This window comes from Aotus nancymaae, unplaced genomic scaffold (genome assembly GCF_030222135.1).
Source record: "Aotus nancymaae isolate 86718 unplaced genomic scaffold, 86718_ANA_hifiasm-v0.15.2.pri h1tg000008l, whole genome shotgun sequence".
Taxonomy (NCBI): domain Eukaryota; kingdom Metazoa; phylum Chordata; class Mammalia; order Primates; family Aotidae; genus Aotus; species Aotus nancymaae.
This window is the reverse complement of record NW_026988419.1, coordinates 3,008,288-3,035,868: the sequence shown is the minus strand read 5'-3', so window position 1 is coordinate 3,035,868 and position 27,581 is coordinate 3,008,288. Positions and strand designations below refer to the sequence as shown.

Here is a 27,581-nt window from a genome sequence, read left to right as displayed (position 1 = left end):
GGTGCCAGACTCGCAGATGCAGCAGGGCGGGTTTGCGGGTATGTGGCCTGCATTTGGCGGGGATCTGGGCTTGGCTGGAAGCTCTGCTGTCGCCATCTTGAAGTCTGAGTTACTGCCGAGCACGAGCCCTGCATTTTCATTTTGCGCCAGGCCCCTCAAACTGTGGTCCTGAGTGCCAGGACTCCCGCTGCCTAGGGATCCCATCATTTTACTTCCGAGAAATGCGCTGAGCCCGTCCCTTTCCTGACGTTGCTCAGCCTTTCCGAGGCTCCCTGACCATGGGGAGGAGGGGAACCACGTGGGTATAATGAGGCCGTACCTGGAGAGAAGAGGACCCTACAGAAGGCCTGGGTTGGGCAGTACTGGGCTCTTGTCCGAGGGTCAGGCTGGTGCTGGCGGCCGGCAGGAAGCCCTGGGTCGTGGGTGGTGGGCAGCAGGCCCCGTGGAGAGCAGAAGGCACACGGCGAGGCTTGGGCGGGAACCCAAGTCACGAGGCTGGCCCTGCACGTGCTTCCCTGGCAGGAACAGAAGCGACCAAAGTCTAGGAGTTTCAGGACTTCTCTGCGGTGGCAGATGAGGGCTGCCATTGTCAAGGTGGCACAGAAGCCTCAGGTTAGGGACCTTCGCTGGAGGAGCTGGGGTGGGGTAGAGTAGGGTAGGGCAGGGGCCACAGTGGCCTCGAGAGCGAACGGGAAGGAGGCCACAGCGCCTGCGGAGCGCAGTCCAGGCAGTCAGCCCAGGGCAGGAATCGGGCAGGGTGGCCGGGGTTCCTCGGGGCAGGTACTGGGTCTTCTCTGGCCCAGCATTCCCCTGAGGCTACGTGGTCCTCGGGCGGCCCGCAGGACTCCCAACGTCCGCCGTGCAGACCTGACGCCATCTCCCACCCGCAGGCGCTGAGACCCCGAGCCCCTCTGCCCCGGGCTGGCGGTGGAGGCTGCCTCTGGGGTGCAGTTTCTCGGGCCGTGTCCCTTCAGCTGGTGCGCAGGTTCCCACCCTCCCAGTGACCCTTCCTGCAGCCTGTGGACCCAGCGTGGGGACGCTGTGTGTGACAGATGGTGGTGGGGCAGAGGCGGCTACAGTATGGTCTCAAAGGCATGGGTTGGGGGGCAAGAATAATCAGGTGCTCTGTGGCTTCCCAGCTGTGAGACCCTGGGGAGTTACTTCCTCTCTGAGGCTTAGGCTTCCCTCACCTGTAAAATGGGAGAAGATAGAGTTTGCAGGATACCTGTGGGGATTCTTGATATACAAAACACATAAAAGACCTTCCATAAGAGAGGGATGCTTTTCTGCCTAGATTTTATAGTCTCTATCTTTGTATTAAAATTGATAATCAAAATGTTTACGATTTCCCCTCCCCTTAGAAATAATAGAATCATGGCTGGGCAAGGTGGCTCAGGCCTGTAATCCCAGCACTCTGGGAGGCCAAGGCTCACCTGAGGTCAGGAGTTCCAGACCAGCCTGGCCAACATGGTGAAACCTCATCTCTACTAAAAATACAAAAAACTTATCCAGGTATGGTGGCACGTGCCTGTAATCCCAGCTACTTGGGAGGCTGAGGTAGGAGAACTGCTTGAACCCAGGAGGTGGAGGTTGCATTGAGTCGAGATTGTGCCACTGCACTCCAGCCTGGGCAACAGAGCAAGACTCGGTCTCAAAGAAAAAAAAGAAAAGAAATAACAGAATCATGATTTGGTACTTCTGTCCTTGGCTGTGAATGCTAACAAAGGCAACAGCTGAGGAGAGCGTTTCTGTGAAGGCACCGCCAAGCCCCCTGCTCACCCTACCCTTGTGCACCCAGGGTGTACTGGCCGTGGGGCCAGCGCCTGCTCTCCATCCTGTAAGTCCAATGACTTACTCATGATTCCCAAAGTACTGTCAAAGGGGAAAAGCCAAGTGTGAAACATACCTGCAGTGGGCTGCCTTTCATCCAGAAAGAAGGGGAACTGCAAAACATCCACGTGCATGAAAACGTAACGGTCAGGATACACCAGAAACTCATGAGACTGGCCGTTTATGGGGTGTGGGAGCACGGAGCAGGTTGTGACAGGTGGGAGAGGGGAGAAGGGACAGGAGAGGTAACACTTCTCTGAGTCCAGCTCACCCTTGAACACGGTTTCAACTGTGGGTACACGTCTGTGCCTTGGCCACCCCTGAGGCAGCAAGACCATCCCCTCCTCCTCCTCTTCCTCAGCCTACTCAATGTGAAGATGAGAATGAAAACCTTTATGATGATCCACTTACACCTAATGAATAGTATAATAGATTTTCTCTTCCTTATGATTTTCTTTTTGAGATGGAGTCTCACTCTGTTGCCCAGGCTGGAGTGAAGTGGCATGATCTCAGCTCACTGTAGCCTCCACCTCCTGGACTCAAGCAATTCTCCCTGCCTCAGCCTCCTGAGTAGCTGGGACTACAGGCGCCTGCCACCATGGCCAGTTTTTTTTTTTTTTTTTGATATTGTTAGTAGAGACGAGGTTTTGCCATGTTGGCCAGGCTGGTCTCGAACTCCTGACCTCAGGTGATCTGCCCACCTCAGCCTCCCAAAGTGTTGGGATTACAGGCATGAGCCACTGTGCCCAGCCTGATTTTCTTAATAATGTTTTCTCTATTTTAAGAGTACAGTATATAATACATGTAACATACAAAATATGTGTTAATCAACTGTTTGTGTTATTGATCAACAGTAGCCTATCAGTACTTGTGTTTTTGGGGAATCAAAAGTTATATGTGGATTTTCAACTACACAGGAGGTTGGCACCTCTAAGTCCTGCATCATTCAAGGGTCAACTGCACATCTCTGTATGATTCTGACTTTTAGAACTATTTCTATGTTTCATAGTTAAAAAAAAAATTTTAATCAACAAAGAACTGGAGAAGGGTGGTAGAGGTGACCCAAAATGGAATACAAACAGAAACAAGTGAACCTGCTGTGTTACACATTGTTAACCTGCACTCAGGCACCCTGCGGGAGCAGTAACCTACGGAGCTTTAGAAAACAGTATTTTGACTATGTACTTTAAGGCTAAAGGGGAAAGAAACTGCACACTATTGTGCCGTTGGTAGAGGAGCACACATCTGACGTCTAATTCACATCTCTCTTTTTCACAGGGATGTTAGAAATCCATGAAACACCTGATGTGGATTCTGGCACTGAGCAAGTGTATATACCGTGGCTAACAAGACCCAGATTTCTCACCATCAGGCAAATGAGCTAAAAATAAGGAAAGGGGATGGGCACAGTGGCTCATGCCTGTAATCCCAGCACTTTGGGAAGCTGTGGCAGAACTGCTTGATGTGAGGAGTCAGAGACCAGCTGAGGCAAGAGAGCAAGACCCCTATCTCTACAAAAAAGATAAAACATAAAAAATCAGCCACAGGTGGTGGTGCACACCTGTAGTCCCAGCTACTTGGGAGGCTGAGGCAGAGGATCACTTGAGCCCAGGAATTCAAGGCCACAGTGAGCTATGATCGCACTACTACAGTCCAGCCTGGGCGACACAGTGAGACCATGTCTCTAAACGAATTAATAATGAGAAGAGTAGGCTAGAATAAACACTATGGTGTCGGACTGGAATTGGAGACATCACTGCGAACTCCTGGTTTTTAAAATACATACAGCTATAGAAAGAGCTTTAGAGATGCACATGTGTAGACATATATTTCCTAACTCTACCCACTGGAAAGGCTTGAAAGTACTAACAGCCGATACCAGTGAACCCACCCAGCACCCAGACTTTTTGTTGTTGTTGTTTTGAGATGGAGTTTTGCTCCTTTGCCCAGGCTGGAATGAAGTGGCACAATCTTGACTCACTGCAACCTCCAACACCTTGGTTCAAACAATTCTGTTGCCTCAGCCTCCTGAGTAGCTGGAATTACAGGCACCCACCCACCCCACACTGGCTAATTTTTGGATTTTTAGCAGAGATGGAGTTTCGCCATGTTGGCCAGGCTGGTCTCAAACTCCTGACCTCAGGTGATCCCCCTTCCACAGCCTCCCAAAGTACTGGGATTACAGGAGTGAGCCACCAAGCCTGGCCAGATCTTAGTTTTGAATGCTGTTCTCAATAAAAGGCACCAAGACTCCAGGAGAAATGAACATGTCTAGGGCTATGGCAAGGAAAGTACAAGCTGAGCTTCCAACATCTTGTGGAGCTAAAAGGCAAAGCCTCTGCCAAGCTATGGGGAAAGTCATCAGAGGAACACAGCATGGAAGGGCAGTAAGAGGGAGGGGATAGCCTGCGAAGTCTTCAGAGAGGAGGGGAAATGAGAATAAGGAGACTTCAAGCAAGAGGAAAGGGTGGCAGTGTTAGCTGTTGCTGAGATTAAGATCAGATCTAAAAATCAACTTCCAGCCAGGTGCAGTGGCTCACGCCTATAATCCCAGCACTTTGGGAGGCCAAGGCAGGCAGATCACCTGATGTCAGGAGTTCGAGACCAGCCTGGCCAACATGGTGAAACCCATCTCTACTAAAAATACAAAAATTAGCTGGGTGTGGTAGTGGGTACCTGTAATCCCAGCTATCAGGAGGCTGAGGCAGGAGAATTGCTTGAACCTGGGAGGCAGAGGTTACAGTGAGCTGAGATCGTGCCACTGCACTCCAGCCTGGGCGACTGAGTGAAAACTCCACCTCAAGAAAAAAAAAATCTTTCTAGAAGCCTTTGCCACAGAGGTCCCTAGTGACCTTGAGAAAAGAGTTTTCGTGGGGGTTGGGAGGCACAACAGGTATCCCAGGTGCACAGAGGAGTTGTAGACGAGGAACTGCAGTCAGGGAATTGGGGGACTATCCCAAGACCTTTGCCTGTGAAAGGAAGGAGAGGGCAGGATTGGAAGGGGCACATGCCCAGCAAGAGGCTTGGTTCTGGATTTTCTTGAGACCATGGCAGCCTCAACAGGAGCCAAGGGCAGTAGAGACAGGCTAGCCACTCGGCCAACCCAGAATCCCTCTTCTTCCAGGATGTGTAGCTGCAGCGCCTGCCCAGCCTCCTTGGGACTAGAGGTGTGGTGCTGGACCTTGACTGGTAAAAACCTATCCAGGCCTGGCCTGTACCAAGTGCCCCCACTGGATCGTCCTTGTTCTCTCCTATCTACTCGCTGAATGAAGATCTTTCCAATGACCCAGAACAGGATAAAGGAGCAAAACAGAGGAAACCTGGGTCCCCAGATGACCACACAGAAGGCCACCTGCCCAGGAATACCCCACTCTGAATGTGGCATCAGCGAGAAATAAACACTTACTGTGTTGCGCTACTAAGAACTGGGGTCCATCCACTACAGCAGGTAGAGTTAACCTAATACGCTGGTTAAGGACATTCTTGTACATCCATGCAATGGAGCACTACAGCTATAAAAACAAAGGGAACAGCTGTTCATTACAGATGTATCTCCAAAATACTTTAAACGACAAAAAGGCAAGGTACAGGAAAATGTGTTATAGCTTGTTGCTTTGTGTAAAAAATCGGTAGGAAAAGAATACATAATTCCTGTCTTGAACAGTGGAAGACAAGAAAAGGCCAATAATATTGGCTTCTTCTATACAAAGGAGCTGGGTGGCTAGAGGATGAGTCGGAGACTTTTCCATTTGTACCTACTGAATTTGGAATAGTGTCAATTTTACACATTTTTAAAAATAGAAATTTAAAGGCAGTGTGCCAGAGATGTGGGCATTAGAAGAGCCAGTAGAAACAAAATTTCCAAAAACACAGAGCCAGGAGTCAGCTGCGTGAGTGCAGCTGTGAGACTGCTTCCCCAGACAGGAGAATGCAGCCGAAAGCAGATCCTGGGACTGTCCCTTGCTCATCCAGAGCTGAAAGGCTCAACCACAATGACCTGACACTCAGAGGCCACATGCCTAGCCAGTCTCCCCATCCTTCACCCCAACTTCCATCTCCATCCCTGGGCCCTCCTCTCACTGCCTGCCTTGTCAGACTCCCGGCTGCACTGTCGTCCTCAAAGTCACTCTGTACCTTTAGTCACTCATCCTTTCCGAAATGGTCCCCAAGTTTCCTCTGGAGAAGAGCCTAGCCCTGCCCTGCCATCTCACTCAACCTCCAGAGGCCTGTTCTGAGCACCCCCTTGGCCCTCACAACCACACTCTCACCCACCCACTTTTATAGTCAAGTCTCTCTTATTAAAGGAGGGAATCTGAATCTGGGTTTGCCTTTTAAGTTAGCTTTCTCAGAGGCTACCAGAACCCCAACACCTCACTGCCTTGCCCTAAAGTCCCTCTGTCTTCATCTCTTTGCTCTGCTGTGGCTGTTGGAAGCTTAGCTTCACACTCATTAGCAGTCCCAAGACCTCTGCACTGAGGCTATCCTGAGACTCCAGTGATAAGATTTGCCTCTTCTTCCCAGAACAGCCAGGGTTTTCTTCCAGCCTTCTATGAACCTGCCAGAAAGAGGGATCCTACATTGGAAAATCAACTCAGCCATGCTCACGTGTAGCCGAGAGAACTCACCAGCTAGCAAAGCCCATAAGTGCACTCCTTGAGGAATCAAATAAACATAACCTGAGCCTGAAGATAGAGAGCTATTTAGGGCTTGCTGTTGAGTGGGAGAGGGAGGGCATAGAGCAGGATACACTATGATCCATCCATAATGTGCTCAACCACATCAAATCGCACATAGAAAACTGAAAGAAAACATCTCTATACATTTACAGGCTTACCTCTGCTGAGATTACAGGTATTTTCTCAAAATTTCTTTATAATATCCAAATATTCTACAATAAGTACATATTACTTCAATTAACTTTTTTTTTTGAGACAGAGTTTCTCTCGTCACCCAGGCTGGAGTGCAATGGCATGATCTCTGCTCACTGCAACCTCTGCCTCCCGAGTTCAAGCGATTTTCCTGCCTCAGCCTCCCAAGTAGCTAGGACTACAGGTGCCTGCCACCACTCCCAGCTAATTTTCATATTTTTAGTAGAGACAGAATTTCAATATGTTGGTCAGGCTGGTCTCGAACTCCTGATCTCAGGTGATCTGCCTGTCTCAGCCTCCCAAAGTGCTGGGATGACAGGCATGAGCCACCTCGCGTGGCTAGACTAATTTTTTAAGATATGGTTTCTACAACAGACATGTCACTGTCAGTGGAAAAACACCTTTTGGGTCACAGACCTCTCTAAGACTCTGCTGGTGGCTACCCTGGAAAAATGCCCATGTTCTTCCACACATCAACACCCCATTGTGCACCCCCACTGGGTACCCCAACACCAAGGGAAAAAGCATCCCTGCCTGTAAGAGGCAGAATGTTTCTGGGCCAGCCACACTGACTGTAAGCTGACCAACAACGTTGGAACTTCAAAAGAAATATGTAAATCCAAATAGAAGCACCACAAAAGAAGTCCAGAGGCCAGTAACAGCTCTGCCACCCAGCCTGTACAGGGAAGGCGGTTAGTTACCCTGGCCTGAACCCCAGGATGACTGTGGCAGGTCTGTTGTGCTTAGGGATAGGATCGCACTAGGTGTCTAAACATTGAGTTCATCCAGCTTGACTCCTTGGTTCACATCCCAGGCTTACAAGTGTCTTTAAAAAAAAATGTGGCTTATTTTAGGGCAGAAGTTTATAAACTTGAATAACTCTAAAGGCCAGAAAGGCGAGGTGTAAAAAACCACCAGAAGTATAATCCAACTTTATTTTATATGGTATAAGATTTAACAAACATATATAATGCCAGAGATGTTATCTAAATTTGGTATTGAAAAAATATAATTTCATGAGCACTGGCTTCAGCTTAAAGTCACCAGCTGCATTAGCCAAAAAAAAAAAAATATATATATATATATATATAATTTGAAAATAATTATCCCAAGTTTCATAATTTATTACTTCTCAGATTTGAAATCGAAAATCTAACATTCCTTTCTTATGCCCCTAGGTATCAATCAATGTCAGGCTGTTAATCTTGTATAGCCACGTGCAGCAGAGAATTCATCTTTCCTAATTGGGACCAATATTTAGTTTTATTTAGTTTCATAATAGAAAATAACTGCTCAAAAACATAGGTACTTCCAAACATGGACAGAATCTTTGCACAATGGTTTTTATATTTAGGGTAACCATTCCCCAGGTATCTGTAGAATTCTGGGATTCCCACATCATCATATTTAGTTTTCAGTATACTGTTGACTGCAATTCAATAACTTCCATTTGCAGCTCTTCATTCACATGATTAATCAAGAAAGGTAAACTGAACAATATCAGTTCATTTTCATAAAGAACTGATATCAGAGAATCATTTTTGGAATTCAGTCTTCAATTCTTTAATTTTTAGAATATAGTTCAGGCCATCACTTTCATTTTCAGAAACTATATTTCAGTGTAGGGGAGTGGGCCAGATTGTTCCTTGTCAAATGAGTTTCCGAAAGACACAATTTTGCTAGGAATGAGTGAACTGAATCATACATTTGTGTAACCACTTGTGAACGCCTTTGCAGAGAAATATCCAATGTATTCAGATGTGTTGTAATGTCAATCAAAAAAGCTAAGTCTTTGACCCAATTTTTGCTAGTGAGCTGAGGCACAGATTTTCCTTTAGAAGATGTGAAAAAGTAAATTTCTTCCAACAGTTCAAAAAACTGCTTTAGCACCATACCACGCCTCAGCCACTTCATTTCCATGTTGTAGAACACGTTTCCGCATTGTGCATCTAACTCACTGAAAAAAGCATTGAACTTTCTGTGGTTTGAGCCATGGGAATGTATCCAGATTATGCTGCAAATTACTATGTCCATGATGTGATCCATTTTTAACTTTTTAGCACAAAGTGATTCCTGGAGAATGAGTCCATGCACAGACTTAAGTTCTGTGCTTTTGCAAAGCCCTGCCACCTTAGATTTCAGTTTAACACCAACCATTGCAGAATTACCATCTGTGCTAACACTTACTAATTTTGACCAGTCTACATTAAATTTTTTAAGACTTTTATCAACACATAAAAATATGTCATTTCCTGATGCTGTGCCTGTTATGGGTACTGTATCTAAAAGTTCTTCAGTCACATCAAAAGTTTCATCAGCATCATGAATGAACACAGCCAACTGGGGAACATTATTTATATCAGCACTCTCATGAGTTGCAATAGAGAAAGCCACAAATGATTTCACTTTTTCTTGAAACTTGTCCTGTAAGTTTTCAGCCATATCATCAACATGCTGAGCAATAATATTACCAGGTCGTCTTCTATTTGCCAATGCTTGTCTCTGTTCAGGGCACATAATTTCTGCTGCACTCAACAAATATTCTTTTTAAACTCCCCATCTGTAAAAGGTTTTGATGCCCAGGCAATTTTCTCATTTAATATATAACTACACTTCATAGCAGCATCACCTATTTTATTCACATTCAAAAGCGAATCATGTTGAAATCTGTCTTTTTGTCAGTTCATTAGGTTTTTTTGTCACTCATCTTTTCTGTATATCCCTCATGGTTCTTGCTATGGTTTGTTTCATGGTGGTGTCTTAGGGTATGCTCTTTTGACACAGAAAGACTTTGTTTGCATATTAAACATGTAGGGACATTCTTTACCTCCACAAATAAAATAGGCTTCCCTCATTTTTCTTGAACAGTATGGTTGTCTTGTTCTGTACTTTGTCTTTCCACTTGTGAAAGAGACAAATGCATAAGAAACATTAAAATGTCATCGTCTGTTTTTTTTCCCAAGACAAAGTCTCACTCTGTCATCCAGGCTAGAGTGCAATAGTGTGATTTCGGCTCACTGCAACCTCTGCCTCCTGGGTTCAAGCAATTCTTCTGCCTCAGCCTCCCAAGTAGCTGGGATTACAGGCGTGCACCACCATGCTCAGCTAATTTTTGTATTTTTAGTAGAGACTGGGTTTCACCATTAAACAGGCTGGTCTCGAAATCCTGACCTCATGATCCGCCTGTCTCAGCCTCCCACAGTACTGGGATTATAGGCATGAGCCACCGTGCCTGGCCATGTCAGCTTTACTATAAGAAAAAAGTGTTTTTTTCCCAAGAAAAAGGTATTAACTCTATGTTTAAAAGTGTAAGTTTCCACACCACTGCTGTTTCCCCTCAGGAACTGTGGGGGTTACCAGGAAACAAGAGCAAAGGCCACACCTAAGAGGAAGCAGCTACTTCTCATCGCCAGCCAACTGCTGCCATGTGGGAATGCAGCCACCGTGCTACCAGATTTTCTTTGCTTTTTTTTTTTTTTTTTTTTTTTGCAATAGATAGGGTCTCACTCTGGCGCCTAGGCTGAAGTGCAGTGGCACCCTCATGGCTCACTGTAGCCTCAACCTCCCGGGCTCAGGCAATCTTCCCACCTCAGCATCTTGAGTTAGCTGGGACTACAGGTACGCACAATCACACCCAGATAATTTTATTTTATTTTTGTACAGATGGGAGTCTCTCCATGTTGCCCAGGCTGGTCTCAAACTGGGCTCCAGTGATCCACCCACCTCAGCCTCCCAAAGTGCTGGGATTACAAGTGTGAGCCACGGCACCTGGCCAGATTTTTTGTTGTATCAAAAGAAGCTGGAAACCCAGGGTTTTATGTGAAATTTCTTGACTTTTGAAATACTCATAACAAATTCAATTGTCTCTTACTCTGTAAGCAACAGTTTGCTGATCAGATTAGGCAAATTCAGGGCACTGGTTTGAGGACATTGGTTTAAACCTGCAAAAACAATACTTGAAGAAAATTAATATCTAAACAGAATTAAGTATCTAATTCTGAAACAACAGATATAAGAACTTGTTCAAACAGAATCCTAGAGGGTACCCAAAAAGAAAAAATAAACTGATGGGTTTCTTTTTTTTTTTTTTTTTTGAGACAAGGTCTGGCTCTGTTGCCCAGGCTAGAGTGCAGTGGTGTGATCTCGGCTCACTGCAACCTCCATCTCCCAGGCTCAAGCCGTCCTCCCACTTCAGCCTCTCAAGTAGCTGGGATTACAGGCATGCACCACCACACCTGGCAAATTTTTGTATTTTTTGCAGAGACAGGGTTTTGCCATGTTGACCAGGCCAGTCTTATCCTGGGTTCAAATGATCCACTCACCTTGGCCTCCCAAAGTGCTGGGATAACAGGCATGAGCCACCATGCCTGGCCATCTGATGGATTTCAAAGTGCCATTTCTTTTGCAGACATCAGGTTACAGTTAACTAGGACAATATTAATCAGTTTAATGTAATTATGTGAATGATTCACTTTCAATACAGAGGAAACTGCATTTTAAAGTGCTGAGTGGCCCTCCCATCCCAGCTACTCGGGAGGCTGAGGTGGGAGGATCACCTGAGCCCAGGAAGTTGAGACTGTGGTGATTGTGCTACCACACTCCTGTGTGGGTGAAGAGAGTGAGACCCTGTCTCAAAATAATAATAAGAAAAGATAAAGTGCTGAGTGCCCTTAAACTCATACCAGCCCCTCCCTTGGGACCCCCCTGCGACAACCCTGGTAACTCTCAATCCACAGAGCTCTGGGACCACTCACCTCTCCAAGTGCTGTTCTTTCAATCTCTATTTTTTTGGCCCCGGCTTTTCTCTCCAATATGGTCCAGAACTATAGCAAGCCCATCAACCTCTGTTCCCTGCCTTTCTTCCAAGGCTCTCTCTGCCTCAGCTTGTGACTTGAATTCAATGTATGCAATCCTGCAATTGTGGGGATGAGGTGAGGGAGAAAACAGTCAGCATTTAGGGCCACAATCTATTATTTGTCTTCTGAATCAGAAATATACAAGATTCAAAATCCAAAAAGTAGAAAAGGATATGGTTTTGATCATGTAGAAAAATGAAAAAAACAAAGGATATGGGGTCGTCTTCCTTATATTCCTATTCCAGGCCACCTAATTTCTAACCATAGAGGCAACGTTAGGTATTTATAAAAACAAATGTATATACATACACAATTTTTCTTAAAAAGCTTGATATAATTAACATATCATAATATTCACCTATTTAAAGTTTACAATGGTTTCTAATACATTTACACAACTGTACAATCATTGTTGTAAACTAACTTTGAAACATTTTTATTGTCCCCAAAAGTACCCATCAGCAGTCACTCCTCATTCCCCTCAACCCATTCTCACTCCCAGCCACAAGCAAACTACTGCTCTAGTTTCAGTCTGTAAAGATTTGGCTATCCTGGACATGTCATATATGGAAGGACATACCATACTTTATCAATCCATCAACTGATAGAATTTTGGGGTCATTTCTACTTTTTGACTATTAAATAATGCTGACATGAACATTTGTAAAAAAGTGTGAACATGTGTTTTCATTTCTTTGAGGTAGATACTTAAAAGAATTGCTGGACCATATGGCAACTCTGTTTAACATTTTCAGAAACTGTCAAACTTTTCCAAAGCAACTATATTATTTTACATTCCCACCAGCAACATATGAGGGCTCCAACTTTTCCACATCCTTGTCAACACTTGTGACTGTTTGCCTTCTTTGTTATAGCCATTCTAATGAATGTGAAGTATCTCACATCATGGTTTTGATTTGCATTTCCCTAACCACAAATGGTGAGTATCTTTTCATGTGCTTACTGGCCATTCATATGCCTTGTTTGGAGAAACGTTCATTCAAATCCTTTGCCCATTTCTTAACTGGGTTGCCTTTTTATTGAATTAAAATATGAGTTCTTTATATATTTGGACACGAGTCCCTTGTCAGATATATGATTTGCAAATATTTTCTTCCAGTCTATAGATTTTTTCTTTTTTTCTTTTTGAGACGGAGTTTCACTCTTGTTGCCCAAGCTGGAGTGCAATGGGGCAATCTTGGCTCACTGCAACCTCCACCTCCAAGGTTCAAGTGATTCTTCTGCCTCAGTCTCCCAATTAGCTGAGATTACAGGCGCACACCACCATGCCCAGCTAATTTTGTATTTTTATTTTTTATTTCTTGAGATGGAGTCTTGCTCTGTTGCCAGGCTGAAGTGCAATGGCGCAATCTTGGCTTACTGCAACCTCTGCCTCCTGGGTTCAAGCAATTCTCCTGCCTCAGCCTCCTGAGTAGCTGGGACTACAGGCACATGCCACCACGCCCAGCTAATTTTCATATTTTTAGGAGAGACAGAGTTTCACCATGTTGGCCAGGATGGTCTTGATCTCTTGACCTCATGATTAGCCCACCTTGACCTCCCAAAATGCTGGGATTATAGGTGTGAGCCACTGTGCCCAGCCAGTCTACAGATTTTCTTTGACTTTTTAAAAATAGCCTTTGAAACATAAACATTTTTAATTTTAATTAAGCCCAATTTCTCGATTTTCTTTCATCACTTGCACACAAAGTTTCATTGCTGTGTTTTCTTCTAAGAATTTTATGTTTTAGCTCTTACATTTAGGTCTTTGATCCATGTTGAGTAATTTTTTGTGTACAGTGTTCTCCATTACATTTTTACATAAAAGGCAGAATACTATACACACTGTTCCATACTGTCTTTTTTCACTTAATAATGTATACTGGAGATTATTTTCCACCACTACACAAAATGTGATTTCACTCCTTTTTACAGCTATATAGAATAATATCTTATGGATCTGCCAGACAATTTTAACCACCTGTTGCTTGATATTCAGGTTAATTCTAATTTTGCATCAAACAACTTTGCAATACATTATTTCACACTTGTCTGAGATTATAGGATAAATTCTTAGGAGGAGCAAGATAAAATGGCATTTGCAACTATAACTTTAACAGATAGAGCTAAGTACCTAATCTCCATAGAAATTTTTCCAATTTCACTTCCAATAACAAAGTATGAGCATGCCACTTTTTTTTTTAAGACTGAGTTTTGCTCTCGTTGCTCAGGCTAGAGTGCAACAGCGCAATCTTGGCTCACGGCAAGCTCTGCCTCCCAGGTTCAAGCGATCCGCCTGCCTCAGCCTCCCGAGTAGCTGCAATTACAGGCATGCGCCACCATGCCCAGCTAATTTTTGTATTTCTAATAGAAACGGGGTTTCTCCAGATCAGGCTGGTCTTGAACTCTCAACCTCAGGTGATCTGCCCGCTTCGGACTCCCAAAGTACTGGGATTACGGGCATGAGCCATTGCGCCCGGCGAGCATGCCAGTTTTTTTTACCCTCTTCCACTGTGTTAATAAACCTTTTGATCTGTGACTACCTGATAGGTAAAAAGTTGTATCTCAGTGTAGATTTCATATGCAATCCTCTTACTATGAGTGAGGATGAGTAGTTTTCTTATGTTTAAAAGAAAATTCTTTTTCTTTTTTTTGGGGGGGGTACCAGATTTCTTTATTTGAAGGAATGGTACAAAGAACTTAAGTGGATGTTTTGGTACAACTTATAGAAAAGGTAAAGGAAACCCCAGCATGCATGCATTGCCATGGTGACCAAGGAAGTCACCCCATGGCTATGGGGAAATCAGCCTAAGGCTTAGCTTTCATTATCATTGTCTCCCAGGGTGTGCTTGGCAAAGAGATATTCTGCCAAGTCAGACTGGGCTCCCATCTTGCCCAAGTTGGTCACGTGGTCACCCAATTGTTTGACGGATGTCACCTGTGCATTCAGGTAACATCTCTCAATGAAGTCACACAAATGGGGGTCATTTTTGTCAGTGGTCAGTTTGTGCAGTTCCAGTAGTCACTGATTCATATTTTTTTCCAAATGTAATGCACGCTCCATCACATTCAGCCCACTCTCCCAGTCATCATTGTCTGGTTTCCTGATATCCTGAAGGAAGATTTGGCCATCTCATTGGTTCTGCAGCTTCATCAGTTTCTCGGCATGTTGCCTCTCCTCATGAGATTGGTGAAGAGTATTTGGCAAAGTTCTTCAAAGCCACGTCATCACAGTCAAAGTAGTAAGACATGGACAGGCAGACATGGGAGGCGTAGAGCTCCAGGTTATCTGGCAGTTGATGGTGTCCTCTGAGTCCTGGGGATAGTTCTGGTGCATCTGCAAGGGGGACACGGTCATCATGGTGGCAGGTAAGGAGAGGTGGTCGCGGCAGCGGCGGCAGTGGCCGCGTGTTGCTGGAGTGGCAGCAGGGGCCTTTGGGCGGTCCAAAAGCGCAGTGTGGAGGTGACAGAGGGCTGGCTATGGGTGGCTGGCCAGCGTGGGGGACGAGCGCTGGGTTCCATCCAAGCACTGTTGAAGCAGGAAACTGCGGCGACTCTTGGCAAAGAACAGCTCTCTCTCTTTTTTTTTTGACACGGAGTTTCGCTCTCGTTGCCCAGGCTGAAGTGCAACGGCGCAATCTCGGCTCACTGCAACCTACAACTCCGGGGTTCAAATGATTCTCCTGCCTCGACCTTCCGAGTAGCTGGGATTGCAGGTGCCCACCACTATGTCCAGCTAATTTTCTGTATTTTTAGTAGAGACAGGGTCTCACCATGTTGGCCAGGCTGGTTTCAAACTCCTGACCTCAGGTTATCCACCTGCCTCAGCCTCCCAAAGTGCCAGGATAATAGGAGTGCGCCACCAAGTCCAGCCTGAGTCAGATTCTTAAAGATAATGCACCACACTCTTTTTTGGCATACGTACTATGCTTTATTTCACATGGCCATGGATTCTCTGGCTTCTCTTATCTCCCCTTTACAATAATTCTTTTTTTTGTTTTTAATTTAGGACATATCAGATATTAAATTGAAGAACAGATACTACACTTGACGTTAGCCAAAAGGCTGAGAAGTGATACGATAATTCTCCATGTACAGAAATGACTATAAAGATATAAAAATATTTAATTAAAACCTAATTAAACCTTGATAAATTATATAGCTTTTGGCAGAAATTTGCTTGTTTTCCAGAGACAACTAGCAGAGTGCTCCCAAATCTGCTCCTGGTAAACACTGCTAACAATTTGGAATTTATTCTTTGAGATTTGTTTTCCTATATTTATCATGGCTTTCCAGGTCAATATATATACAGTTCTATCTTAGGCTTGTTAGATCTGTAGTATCCTTTCTAGAGATTAGGTTCATCAGAACACACTGCTACAGATTATTTTAGAGTTCACCTTCACCAACACATTTAGCTCAAATGTATCTATAAAACCAATATTCAGGCTGGGCGCAATGGCTCATGCCTGTAATCCCAGCACTTTGGGAGGCCGAGGCGGGCAGATCACCTGAGGTCAGGAGTTCAAGACCAGCCTGGCCAATATGGTGAAACCCTGCCTCTATTAAAAATACAAAAAAAATTAGCCAGTGTGGTAGCGGGTACCTGTAATCCCAGCTACTTGGGAGGCTGAGGCACGAGAATCATTTGAACCCGGGAGGCAGAGGCTGCAGTGAGCTGAGACCCTCACCACTACATTCTAGCCTAGGTAACAATAATGAAACTCCATCTCAAAAAAGGAAAAAAAGAAAACAATATTCAATTTTCACCTCAATGACAATCCCTTCAAAACATATTATACTCCACCCCCTCTAATTTCACCATATTCACTCTCTTACTCTACCAAAGCCGAGATACCTAAAGACAGTGTTTCACTAATTGGTTACAACATAAACCTAACAATTGCATATTCTATTTTGGCACCTGTCCAAGCAAGTTACCTAGTACATTATTCTAGTGGAGTCAGCCCTGGAAAGAGAAGAATAAATGTACATAATCTACGAATAAGTTCTAATCTTCAATCCTGTACTTGGTAGCAGAGTAAGTCTCTATTTCTCTATAGCACCACTGCAGTTTTCTAGAAGTTTCGGCTGTCCTTTTATGATGTCTCCTTTGATTTGTTATGCCTATTGGCAGAAATCTGGGTAACTACTCTTCCCTTCTCTAAAATCAGACAGAGAGATTTGAGAGAATGTAAGGAAATTCCATTATGTTTGTATCCAGTAGACTTACATTCTCATTCAGTACAAGGTACGAAACATACCTTTTACTCATCCCATCCTTGCTCACTAATCTAATTTGAAAAGCATCCTCAAACACTTCTTTTAATTCATGTTGAGTGACTCTGTCAGGAACTTTATTGATCAAAAGTGTTTTGGCATTTTGATCTACATAAAAGCAAAAGAATATTTCTGGTGAGTTTAGATTTACTAAGCATCAAAAGTCCCCTAAGATAGAAAAAAAAATCCCTCAAAGAGCTGCAAAGTGGAAACAATACCTTTTTGTTCGTTTAACAAATATTTGAATACATACTCTAGGCTAGGGCCTGTGCTACATGCTTGCTGTGAAAACATGGACTTGGCCTCTGCTCTCAGGAATGTGTTTTTGTTGGAGAAGACGGGTAAATGAATAGTCACATAATTATACACCTTGATGAGTGCCAGGATGGACAAGTAAAAGGGGCAATGAGGAAGTCTAGTAGAGAAGACTTACCCTAGTGTGGGGGTAAGGAAAGAGTTTTCTGATCTGAGGGAGTGATATTTAAGCTGGGACTGGATGGATGGGTTTCAAGTAGCCAGGGACTGAGTCCTGGAAAGAACGTTATGACAGAGAAAGGTGAGCGGTGCAGCGCGAGCACAGGAGGGAGGGCAGGGTGCAACGGAGGCAGGTGGCCCGTCAGAAACTGAGGATTACTTGCACCAAATTAGAAAGAATGTGATATTTCTGCCTGACCCAGAATCTTCTAGATACATCGATACCTTTGAACAAATTGCCTTGTTTGCGTATCTTTGTTTTCTTTCCCTTTGGTTTCTTAAATTTAATTTCATACCCAAGGACTTTTGTATCACTAAGTTCCAGGGCTTTTTCCTGATCATCAACAGATTTAAAATTCACATAACCAAATCTCCTACAGAGATGTAGAAAAAAAGGGAAAAAGCATACACAGGTAAGAAGAAGAGCATATGCCTCTGGTTAGCTAATCACACTAGCTGTTGGAATAGAAATGAGCACTAAGTCACAAGCAGCTGCCTAATTTACAATTTAAAACCAAGGCTCTACAAACTAGCAGTCAGTACTGTGAAGTAACTATGGAGAAGTAGTTCTCACCCCGGGAGGTGTGGGGGGAGGCAAGTTTGACAATGTCTAGAGACATTTTTGGCTGTTACAAATGGGGGAGCATCTGGTATCTAATGGGTAGAATTCAGGGAGGTTGCTAAACATGATGAACTGGACAGCCACCACAACACAGAATTGCCCAGCCCAGACCCGGTGTGGTGGCTCATGTCTGCAATCCCACCACTGTGGGAGGCCAAGGCGGGCAGATTGCCTGAGCTCAGGAGTTCGAGACCAGCCTGGTCAACATGGTGAAACCCTGTTTCCACAGAAAATACAAAAAAAAAAAAATTAGCTGGGCATAGTGGTACATGTCTGTGGTCCCAGTTACTTGGGAGGCTGACGTGGGAAGATGGCTTGAGCTGGGGGGCAGAGGTTGCAGTGAGCCAAGATTGCATCACTGCACTCCAGGCTAGGAGACAGAGCCGGATCCTGTCTCAAAAAAAAAAAAAACAAAAATTGTCTAGCCCAAAATGTCAATAGCGCTGAAGTCAAGAGACCTCGTTCTAGAGCAAGGACTGAGAATCAGTGCAGAGTTTGCCTACTGACATCTCTCTTAGTTTTCAGCTTAACAACTGAAAAGATTTAACCGAAAGCTATAGAAAGTATGGCTTGAATTTACAAATTTTGCTTGGGCGCAGGGGTTCATACCTGTTATCCCAGCACTTTGGGAAGCTGAGGTGGGAGGACTGCTTGAGCTCAGGAGTTTGAGATCAGCCTGGGCAACATGGCAAAACCCTATGTGTACAAAAAAGGTGTGGTGATGTGTGCCTGTAGTCCCAGCTACTCAGAAGGCTGAGGTGGGAAGCAGAAGTTGCAGTGAGCCATGGTAACACTACTGCACTCCAGCCTGGGCAACGGGCTGAGACCCTGTTTCACAAAAAAATTATTTATTTATTTGTTTATTTTTGGCCAGGTGCAGTGGCTCACACCTGCAATCCCAGCACTCTGGAGACTGAGGCAAGCGTATCACTTGAGACCAGGAGTTCAGGACCAGCCTGGCCAACATGGCTAAACCCTGTCTCTACTAAAAATATAAAAATTAGTCGGGTGTGGTGGTGGGCGCCTGTAATCCTAGCTACTTAGGAGGCTGAAGCAGAACTGCTTGAACCTGGAAGGCAGAGGCTGCAGTAAGCTGAGACCATGCAACTGCACTCTAGCCTGCGTGATAGAGTGAAACTGTCTCAATAATAATAATAATAATTTTTTGAATTTTTAAAAAACAGGCAGGGCACAGAGGCTTACACCTGTAATCCCAGCACTTTGGGAGGGTGAGGTGGAAGGATCACTTGAGCCCAGGAGTTTCAGACCTGCCTGGGTAAAACAGCGACATCCTGTCTCTAAGACTTGGAAGACCTTGGGATTATTTTAATATTTTGGTTGAGAAAATAGGTAGCAGAGTTAAATATAATAGATTTACCAAGCATGAGCCATTGAAGGATTTTAAACATTCATTGTGAACTGCAAGTGACTGAGGTAAAATCCCACCAAAGGGTAAAGAGCAACAAAAGGACCTGCGAAGACAGCAGCCTGTGAGCCACGATGAAGCAGCATAAAGCTGCTGGAACTCCTCAGTTCTCCAGGAACATCAAGTGCTGGGCTGATAAGCTCTTAAAAACCTTCTTAATTTATTGGTATTTACCTGGACAAGGCAACTCTGACACCAACAACTTCAAGATCACTTTTAGCAAAAAATTCACTGAGACCAGCTTGTAGTTCAGTAGCAGTTTTGTTGAAATTCAGGTTTCCAACAGTTTGAAAGCTACAGGTGGTTCAGCTGCTACACAAAAATGTTAAAAAAAAAAAACAAAAAAACTCAGTTCAGAAAAAGTAGCAGTAAAACAAAATCCATTAAAGATTGTGGCTTATTATAACACCAAGCTTCTGTAGCAAATCTCACTGTTGCTCGTCTGGGCTAACAGACACTAAGTTTTTGCCAACATGACATTCTCCATGCATCTCCTGTTCTTTAAACCATGGCCAATAAGTTACCTTCTAATTTCTGGTTTTTGGTTCCAGGGGAATCTTCCTGATTGGCCATTTCCTTCCTTCATTTATCAGGTGTTTCTTTGATAGGTTCTGTGGGTAAAAGCCAGAACATTGCATTTGCAATCATCTGCTTTCTAGAAACTTTTATACTACCCACAAACATCATTCCAAAGCTACACTTAATTGTCACAAGACTCATGAGTTGAGTCTGGTCAGGGTACTTTTAAAAGCATTTATAAATTAATAAGGAAGTTATTTAAATTCATACAGGAAATGCAACAGCCCCTTCTGATGGGCTTCACTTGCAACTAGCATTTCCTGATGCTGGCCACACTGCTTAACAGGGCTGATCCAGGTCATGCAACCTTCCTCCTCCTCCTCCTCACTGCCTTTGTCACGGCCACTGTCATCATCCTGTTCATCATCTTCAGCCCTCATGGGAAGGTCTTTTCTACCTTTGGTCCCAGCTTTATTTTTACCCCTCTAGAATCACAAGGGAAGCCACCTAATTAACAGCAATTAATTACTATTACACAGACTAGTTAAGACTGATAAACTCTCCTTTCAGAGAACAATTGTTCTTTTATATCTGGCTGTATACAAAAATCTAAGAAAAAAATTCAGTCACTTTAACTTTTTATTTTCAGATAGGGTCTTATTTATGTTGCACAGGCTAGAGTGCAGTGGTGAGATCATGGCTCACCATGGCCTCGATCACCTGGCTCAATCCATCCTCCCACCTCGGCCTACCGAGTAGCTGGGATTAAAGGCGTGTGCCACCACACCTGGCTAATTTATTTATTTCTTGTAGAGATCAGGTATCTCCATGTTGCCCAGGCTGGTCTTGAACTCCTGGCCTCTCAAAGTGCTGGGATTATAGGTATGAGCCACGATGCCCAGCCTCATTTTAACTTTATTATGAAATAATTTTAAATGCATTGTTCTTGCATCTTAATAACTATAGTAAGAATTACTCTTTGGTAGCAATAATATTTTAAATGTTACATAGACTCTATCAAGACAGAAAAAAATCACTGAAAATTAAATCTGAGATGACATCTACGTGGCTCATAAGCACAAAGACAGAACTCATCAATGTATAGTATTCAAAGAGAAAACTTCTGGGCCAGGCACGGTGGCTCATGCCTGTAATCCCAGCACTTTGGTAAGCCAACGCAGATGGATCACTTCAGGTCAGGAGTTCAAGGCTTGGTCAACATGGTGAAACCCCATCTCTACTGAAAACACAAAAATTAGCTGATATGGTGGTGTGTGCCCGTAATCCCAGGTACTTAGGAGGCTGAAGCAGAATCGCTTGAACCTGGGAGGCGGAGCACCATGCCACTGCACTCCAGCCTGGCTGACAGAGAAAGACTCGGTCTCAAAAAAATAAAAGAAAAGAAAGAAAAAGAAAACCTCTGACTTGGGTCAGGTAGACAGCAAAGGTCAAACATCCACTGAGACTCCCCATCAATGAAGCCCATCCTGAAGAATCAGCCAGGGATTGCCAAGGCAGTTTTCAGAGGGATGGATTTTTAACAGAACCTCTCCCCAAATGCTGTAGAATGGCACGTACAGCAGCTTGTCTCTAACTCACACTCATCAAGAACCCCCGGAGAAGGGTTTTACCTTCCTCATCCTGGTCCAACTCACTGTTCCTGTCTTCATTCTCCTGGTGGCTCTCCTCCTGCTTGGTGATATTAACTTCTCAGCAAACACAGGAGCCAGAGAATTTTCCTCCCTTACTTTCTTTCCTGGGGCAGTAGCATTCTTCCTGCCATTCTTCTAAGGGACAAGAATGTGGAGGAGAAACAGCAACAATGAAAAGATGCCTCCTCACGAGGCTGCAATCACACTGCACAGTCACTAAGCGCAAGACTCAGGTCGGGCATGTAAGTCAACAACTATTTCAACTCTCCAGGATAAATTTCTCTTTAAAAAATGTAGTCAAAAGCCTTCCAGCACCCCAATCACTTGGCATGCTTGTCTAAAGATAAAAAAGAAGGCTGGGCACAGTGGCTCATCCCTGTAATCCCAACACTTTGGTGGGAGGCAGAGGTGAGCAGATCACCTGAGGCCAGGAGTTCAAGACCAGCCTGGCCAACATGGTAAAACGCTGTCTCTACTAAAAAAAAAAAAAAAATACAAAAATTAGCTGGGTATGGTGGTGCGCACTTGTAGTCCCAGCTACCCAGAGGGCTGAGGCATGAGAATTGTTTGAATCTGGATGGTGAAGATTACAGTGAGCCGAGATTGCACCACTGCACTCCAGTCTGGGCCACAGAGTGAGACTCTATCTCAAAAAAAAAAAAAAAAAAAAAAAAAAGCCAGGCATGGTGGCTTACACCTGTAATCTCAACACTTTGAGAGGTGGAAGCAGGCAGACCACCTGAAGTCTGGAGCTCAAGACCAGCCTGACCAACGTGGAGAAACCCCGTCTCTACTAAAAACACAAAATTAGCCAGGCATGGTGGTACATGCCTGTAATCCCAGGTACTCAGGAGGCTGAGGAAGGAGAATCGCTTGAACCTGGGAGGTGGAGGCTACGGTGTGCCAATATCACACTATTGCACTTCAGCCTGGGCAACAAGAGTGAAACTTTATCTAAAAAAAGAACAGAAATAAAAATTCTCAGACTTCACTTAGCGCTAAAAAACCAGAATCTCCACAGGGAAGCATCCAGATTTTTTTTTTTTTTTTTTGAGATAAGAGTTTCACTCTGTTGCCCAGGCTGGAGTGCAATGGCACAATCTCAGCTCACCGCAACCTCCGCCTCCTGGGTTCAAGCAATTCTCCTGCCTCAGCCTCCCGAGTAACTGGGATTACAGGTATGCGCCACCATGTCCGGCTAATTTTGTATTTTTAGTAGAGATGGGGTTGCTCCATGTTGGTCAGGCTGGTCTCAAACTCCCGACCTCAGGTGATCCACCTGCCTTGGCCTCCCAAAGTGCTGGGATTACAGGGGTGAGCCACAAAGCATCCAGATTTCTACGAGTATGGATGCTACTGCCCCAGGAGAATATACATCAATTATTCATCTCATTAGAGCCCCAATTCTCTCACTTTGTGTGATGGGTCAGTGTACCAGAGGGAAAAATAAAACTACCTATAGGCTATGTGTATAAAGTGTATATAAAACATAAATGAATTTTGTGTTTAGACTTGGGTGTCATCCCCAAGATATCTCATTTTGTATCTGCAAATATGCCAAAATCCAAAAAATCTGAAATCTAAAACACTTCTGGTCCCAAGCATTTCGGGTAAGGAATACTCAACTGGTACAGTGAATGCTCTCTTATCTATGTCGACTTAACCAACTGGCTGGATTAAATAACTGTCTTACTATAATAACTTGATGCTCATGAAATGCCAAGCATGAGTGGGCCACTCTGTGGTACTCCTACTGAACATTTCTATTCCTGTGAGCTGAACTCTATCTTTAATAAGAACCCACTGTGTTTGCTGAACTGTATATAACCATAGTATTTGCAGTTTCAACTGTAGTGTTAACTAAACATCATATAAACCAAAAAATCAATGCAAAAAGGGCCAGGCCTGATGGCTCACACTTGTAATCCCAACACTTTGGGAGGCCGCAGATCACATGAAGTTGGGAGTTCAAGACCAGCCTGACCAACACGTGAAACTCCATCTCTACTAAAAATACAAAATTAGCCAGGCGTGGTGGTGCATGCCTGTAGTCCCAGCTACTTGGGAGGGTGAGGCAGCAGAATTACTTGAATTCGGGAAGCAGAGGTTGCAGTGAGCCAATTTTCCACCACTGCACTCCAGCCTCGGCAATAAGAGTGAGATTCCATCTCAAAAAATAAAATAAAATAATAAATGCAAAAGGTTATTGAGTCTATGAAAACAAACTTAAATGCTTTGGAAGTACCTGATAAAGCTTAAAAACTGCAATCAAATTAAGTGTGCATGAGCAACCATAAAAGAATGAGAAAAGCTGTAAAACTGTGGGAATCTGTATTCAAATTGCTTTACTAGGGTGACAGAGTTTTCCTTTGCTCTAAAGAAACAAACTTTACATTACAGAAGATGCATTATGTCTGTACTTTATGCAGGGAAGATAAGCTACTCCAGCAGTGAACTCAAAGATAAGACCTTGGTCCCATATCAAAATACTGGTCAATGAATACATAAAATGTCTTAAATTAAAATCAAAAGGTACGGAAGGATAATTTTCATGATTTCCCTGCTTTTACTTTTTAAAAAATTGTATATAACATGTTTTAATATACTTATGGCAAAATGGTTACTACAGTCAAGTAAATTAACAAACCTATCATCCCCACTAAGTGTGTATGACAAGGGCACCCAAAACCCACTTTTACTTTTGATTAATTAAAACAACTACTAGACAGAAGAGGGCTGAAGAAAGTTTCTATCACACAACCAGTTGCTCAAAGTGGACAACAAATGCTACCTGCCTCTCAGAACAAGCTGCTTGGAAGGAGACTGAGAAATGAACAGGGAAAGTATAGGGGGTCTGGATTCAGCAGACCCATGTATGACCCTGGCTCTGTCACTTATTAGTTCTGGAAACACGAACAAGCTGGTTAATGGCTAAATCTGCTTTCTTGTCTAAAAAATGGAGCTAACGATGCCTACCTAACCTGGTAACTGTGAGGATGAAATGAAACAATGTATAAAGCAGTGGTCTCCAACCTTTTTGGCACCAGGGACCCGTTTTGCGGCTGACCATTTTTCATACATCCGGTGGGAGGACAGAGGGATGATTCAAGTACATTACATTTATTGTGCACCTTATATTACACTGTAATATATAATAAAACAATTAGACCAACTCACCATAACATAGAATCAGTGGGTGCCCTGTGCTTGTTTTCCTGCAACTAGACAGTCCCATCTGGGGGTGATGGGCAACAGTGACAAATCATCAGGCACTAGATTCTCATAAGGAGCGTGCAACATAGATCCCTCACATGCACAGTTCACAAAAGGGTCTGTGCTCCTATGAGACTCTAACCTAACGCCGCAGCTGATCTGAGAGGAGGCAGAGCTCAGGCAGTGATGCAAGCGATGGGGAGGCCACTGGAAATACAGATGACGCTTACCTCACTTGCCCACCGCTCACCTCACACTGTGCGGCCTGGTTCCTAACAGGCCACAGAACAGCACAGGTCTGTGGCCCAGGGTTTGGGGACCCCTGGCATAAAGCCCTTGTACAATGGCTGCACATATGAAGCATTCCATATTCATTAGCTGTGTACCCACTAACCCAGCTTAATTCTGTCAGGACTCAACTTAAACCTACCTATTTTCAAATTCCAAAGGTAGAGGCTCTCAAAAGCAGAACCTAGTAGGGACTTCAATATTTGTCAAAAGAAGAAATGTGAAAACATGTTTGGCAGGTACACAAAGTAATGGATTTTTTTTCTTTTTCTTTCTTTTTTTTTTTTTTAAATTTAAAACAGCCAGGCATGGCTGAGGCAAAGCACTGCCCTGCTGGGCCATAAATGAGTGGATTTTAATGAATCAATTTAATGAATGAAGACATTTCCTTTTTTCTTTGAAATGGAGTCTCGTTCTGTCACCAGATGGGTGCAGTGGCGTGATCTCAGCTCACTGCAACCTCCGCCTCCCAGGTTCAAGCGATTCTCCTGCCTCTGCCTCCCAAGTAGCTGGGATTACAAGCACGTGCCACCATGCTCAGCTAAGTTTTGTAGTTTTAGTAGAGACAGGGTTTCACCATATTGGCCAGGCTGATCTCCAATTCCTGACCTCATGATCTGCCCGCCTCAGCCTCTCAAAAGGGCTGGGACTACAGGCGTGAGCCACCATGCCCAGCCAAGATTTTCTTTTAAACCACTATTTCCAAACAACCAGTATCACTTTACAAACATAAAACACCTCAGCATTCCCCAAATAACCCACACTTGGCCACGATGCATTATGTTGTACTATTTGCATAACATTGATATTCAATTCGCTAATATTTCTGGAATTTTTGTATCTATGCTCATTAGAGAGAGAGTAGTCTGTGATTTCCTTTTCTCAAAATGACCTGGTCAGATTTTGATATCAAGTTTAGTGTGAACTTGTAAAACTAGCTGAACAGTGTTTGCAGTATCACTTTTGAGGTTTGTGTTTTTTTCTTTGAGACAAACTCTGTCTCGCAGGTCAGAGTGCAGTGGCACGATCTTTGCTCACCATAATCTCCACCTCCCAGGTTCAAGTGATTTTCCTGCCTCAGCCTCCTGAGTAGCTGGGACTACAGGTGGGAGACAGCAGGTCTGGCTAATTTCTACATTTTTAGTAGAGACGGGTTTCACCATGTTGCCCAGGCTGGTCTCAAACTCCTGGGCTCAAGCGGCCCACCCTACTCTGTCTCTCAAAGTGCTGGGATTACAGGCAAGAGCTACCCATCCTAGCCAACTTTTGAGATTAAACAATGCAGTTTAACTGCTTTACTGTAGATTTTGATTGTTGACATTAATAATAAATGCTACTCTGCTCAACGCAGTACATATAATTACCTCGTCTCTACTGCCATTGTCATCTTCTCACATCTCATCTTCCCCATCTTCTATCTCCTTTGGGGCAAGGCTCATTTTCTTCAGTTCACCTTGATTTTTTTCCTGCTCAAAATGGACAAGATTATTATTAGGCACATCATAGGGCCTTCACACATTCCAAGCCTTGCACGTTTTGCCTCTAGTATTTCCAACAGTAAATTGGCATCTGCAATAAACTCACGTTAGGCCTCAACTTAACTTTTTATTTTCATTTGGTATCTTTTACTCACACCAGCGAACAGAAAAACAGAAAAGGTGATTTCTGATGCTGTAGGTGCGGTCTCCCATACCTCCTCTTGTGCCACAATCTACAAGTGGAAACTCCTTAAGGTTAAGAAACTAAAAAAAAAAACAAAGGCAAATTCCAAGAATTCCTCCCTACTCCTCTCATTTTGCTGCCTCCATCATGTATTTTTAAATAACTGTTGTTGTTTTCTTTTTAAATTAATTCCACTACAGACTACACAAATGGAAGCACACTGGGCCAAAATAAAGGAGACACGGGGCCAAAAAAAGTACCTACAATTCAAGTACCTTTACCTACCCAGCCAGAGAATTCCGTGAACTGGGACAGTGTCCATCACTACCCCCACCAGAATTCAGAACACAAATGAGTCTACAACACTCGCTGCCCACGTCAGCCCTTGTCTCTAACAGGTTCTCCCTTAAGGCTGTCGCAGGTGTAGGCCCCCCCAACCCCAGAGCCCGCCAACGCCCTGGGCGGTGTGCCCCTGCGAGCCACCGCGAGTGACGGACGCAGGCACGACGCCCGGGGAGAGCCCGCAGAAGGCCGCAGACGCAGACACGATGGGGATGCCCTCACAGCGACTGCCCAAGACCCAAGGACCGCGGGGAAGACCGTCACTTAGAGCGACGCCGCCCTCGTGACTCCGCTTCGCCCAATCAGAGCCCGGGCGATGCGGGAGCCTGGGGGCGGAGTCTCGAGTCGGGGTGAAGGGGCTGCACGTGTTGCGCCGGCCAGTGGGGCGGACATTTTGTTGCGGTCTGGGGCCGGGGGCTGTGCTTTGGGTCCGCTGGTCCTGGTGCGCGCCGTGTCCCAGGTATTCGCGCCAGGTTGGTGGGCGAGAAGGCCGAGACGCCCAGTTTGGGGAGTTGGTGAGCGGGTCGCGCGGTCCGACGCTCCTCTAGC

The 27,581-nt window shown here is 44.4% G+C and overlaps 1 long non-coding RNA gene and 2 pseudogenes across 8 annotated transcripts; all 3 read right to left on the bottom strand.

The window, feature by feature from the left end:
• Positions 1-1,173: 1,173 nt before the first annotated feature.
• Positions 1,174-27,152, bottom strand: LOC105704768 (uncharacterized). Of its 8 annotated transcripts, none has more exons than XR_001104523.3 (6): positions 26,976-27,150; positions 26,393-26,494; positions 21,507-21,662; positions 19,881-19,967; positions 11,453-11,610; positions 1,174-1,190 (listed from the first exon to the last, which is right to left on the bottom strand). It is a non-coding gene; the product is annotated as an uncharacterized LOC105704768 (long non-coding RNA). The 8 variants fall into 8 exon arrangements; XR_010341379.1 differs by lacking the exon at positions 1,174-1,190 and adding an exon at positions 19,531-19,668 and having other exon boundaries at positions 7,771-11,610; positions 26,976-27,152; XR_010341380.1 differs by lacking the exon at positions 1,174-1,190 and adding an exon at positions 19,531-19,665 and having other exon boundaries at positions 7,771-11,610; positions 26,976-27,152.
• LOC135273630 (ferritin heavy chain-like) lies at positions 11,625-16,829 on the bottom strand (annotated as a pseudogene).
• On the bottom strand, positions 15,501-15,631 carry LOC135273779 (U2 spliceosomal RNA; annotated as a pseudogene).
• Positions 27,153-27,581: the final 429 nt, after the last annotated feature.